The 2,870-nt window shown below is 49.0% G+C and overlaps 1 pseudogene; it reads right to left on the bottom strand.

Annotated features, from left to right (window-relative positions):
- Positions 1-867: 867 nt before the first annotated feature.
- Gm5823 lies at positions 868-1,584 on the bottom strand (annotated as a pseudogene).
- Between the last annotated feature and the right edge of the window lie 1,286 nt (positions 1,585-2,870).

The following is a 2,870-nucleotide window of genomic DNA, read 5'->3' as shown; positions in this document are numbered from 1 at the left end:
TTGTGTATTGAAAGCGGTAAGAGGTTCCATGACACCAAATAAACCAGTTCTGAGATTTCCCCAAGATAAATTTAACAGCTCCAGCTATTTCAGTGTTTATCAAAATACAAAAGAAAAAAGTAGAGGTCATCTTTCGATGGCAAATCGGACCCTTGCAGGCTGAGGGAGGAAGCTACTTCACACACAGAGATGGGGATGCTCCAGGATGTGGGTCTGTAATGGACCGACCCTCCCACCTTGCACTCACTCCTGCTGGTGAGACCCAGGCCTCCTGCCAGCGCATCCAAGTGGGCCCAAGAGTAGGCTGGGTATGCAGGCTGCCATTGGGCCTTACACACACCAAGTACAAGCCAGATCCTGCACCCCACACTGGCTCCCTGCCTACCCTAGGTAACCATGTGAGCACAGGTACAGGCACAATGCTATGGAATGCAGGTGACCCAAAGACAGGCGAGTCACGGGGGCTCTACTGTGACCATGCAGCGGATGGTGGTTTGTTCGTCACCTTCTCTCCTGTTCCCACAGCGAGACAGGTGATCTGATAACTAGCATTCAGGCCATTAACTACAAAACCTACACTAGGCATAGTCTCCGTTCTGTGTGTTCAAGTGTTCTTGTCCTGAATTTTCAACTATTTTTAAAAAATGCACCGAGTTTGGCTTAAAAACCAACCACCAAATGGATACCGACACCAGTCCACAGCCCAATGGCTCCCGGAGGCCAGGTGCCCCTACACCCAAATCCCTTCTCAGTACTGACAGTTGAGTTGATTCTCTTTTTACAATAAAAAAGCTAAGTAATATTGCATAGGAGTACCAGAAACTGCCTCAGTGGAAACAGAAACTATTTACATTAAATAAAAACTGGCTGGCTGCAGGCTACATCTGCACATGTACAGCACGGTGCGATGCACACTGTGACCAACCCATGGAGACAGCTTCTGGCACTCAGGACCACAGAGTCGCACGTATGCCACATGAGAGGAAAGCAGAGGGTGGAGAAGAGGAAGTGAGGGGCAGGGAGGGGTCTGGTTCACTTCTGGTTCTGGAGCTGATTAGACAGCCAATCTAGTCCTTCATAGAGCCCGTCCCCGCTGGTGGCACAGGTGGCCTGAATGTACCAGTTTCTGTGGCGTAGAGAGTGCAGCCCCACCCAGCTTGTCTGTGATTTCGGCCGCATTCATGGCATTGGGGAGGTCCTGCTTGTTGGCAAACACCAAGAGAACAGCATCTCGGAGCTCATCTTCAGCTAGCATCCTCATGAGCTCTTCACGCTCTCTGTCATTGCTGTCCACTAAGAAGATCAAGCCTTGGGTGTTCTGGAAGTAGTGGCGCCACAGCGGCCGGATCTTGTCCTGGCCGCCCACGTCCCACACGGTGAAGCTGATATTCTTGTATTCAACAGTCTCCACATTGAAAGCAATGGTGGGAATGGTGGTCACAATTTCGCCCAGCTTCAGTTTGTATAGAATTGTTGTCTTCCCTGCAGCATCCAGGCCCACCATGAGAATGCGCATTTCTTTTTTTTGTCAAAAAGGCCCTTGAAGAGGTTTGCAAAGATATTCCCCATGTTTGTGGGCACGTGGAATCGATACTGGCCAAAGATCTCTGCGGCGGCTGCTCCCAGCCAGACGTTGGTTTCGCTCCCGGAGCTTTATTCTTAATAGCCGGGAGCTGGAAATAACCTAGATGTCCCTCAACTAAAGCATGTTTAAAGAATATGTAGTATATACTATTCAGCTATTAACAACAAAGACATTATGAAAATCTCAGGAAAATGGATGGAACTAGACAGTATCATCCCAAGAGAGGTAACTCAGGCCCAGAAACACACACATGGTTTGTACTCACTTATAAGTGGATGTTAGCCACAAAGTACAGGATGATCATGCTACAATCCATATACTCAAAGAAATTAAGTAATGAGGCCTCAAGGGAGGATTGTGAATCTCACTTAGAAGGGGAGCTAAAATAGATATCAGAGGTAGAGGGAGGGAGGGAACTGGGAGAGGGGGTGAAGAGGAGAACAGAGATGAGGATCAGGTGAGAAGAGGGGGTACTGTGGAAAAGGGCTTGAAGAGATAGTGGAAATCGGGGGCGGGGGGAGTTGCATCTCTGGGGTAAGCCAGAAACCTGGGATGAGAGAAGCTCCAGGGAGTTTATGGGGCTGACTGTAGCTGAGACTCCTAACAGGTGGGGATACAGAGACTGAAATGGCCACCTTCTTTAGCCAGGTGAGACTTCCAGTGGAGCGAGAGGGACATCAACCCACCCACAAAACTTTTGACCCAAAATTTGTCTTGCCTATGAGATGTGCACGGTTAAAGATAGAGCAGAGATTGAGGAACATCCATCCAATGACTGGCCCATCCCATGGGAAAGAGCCAACTCCTGATGCTATTAATGGTACTCTGTTATGCTTGCAGACAGCGTAGCATAACTATTTCCATAGAGGATGGAAACAGATGCGGAGACCTACAGCCAAACATCAGACAGTGCACAGGTATTCATGTGGAAGACTATAGGATAGAATTGAGCAAGTCAGATGGGTCCAGGACATCACAGGAAGGCCTCTGTGGATCCATGGAGGCTGACAGAGCCTAAATCACCAACCAAAGAGCACACTGGGGATGGACCTAGGCTTCCTACACATTTGTAGCTTGGTATTCATGTTGGTGCTGTCTCTGACTCTGTTGCCTGCTATTGCATTCCCTTCCCCTTGCTGGACTGTCTAATTGAATCTCTGTGGGAAAGGATGCAATTAGTCCTGCTGCAACTTGATGTCCAAGAGTGGGGTGATGATCAAGGGGGGGGGTTCCCCTTCTCTGAGGAGAAGGGGAGGCAGAAATGGGGGGACTTGTAAAGGTGGAA

The sequence above is a fragment of the Mus musculus genome, chromosome 18, assembly GCF_000001635.26.
Source record: "Mus musculus strain C57BL/6J chromosome 18, GRCm38.p6 C57BL/6J".
NCBI classification, from domain to species: domain Eukaryota; kingdom Metazoa; phylum Chordata; class Mammalia; order Rodentia; family Muridae; genus Mus; species Mus musculus.
Note: the sequence above shows the minus strand (reverse complement) of the source record. Positions and strands in the feature narration are given on the sequence as shown.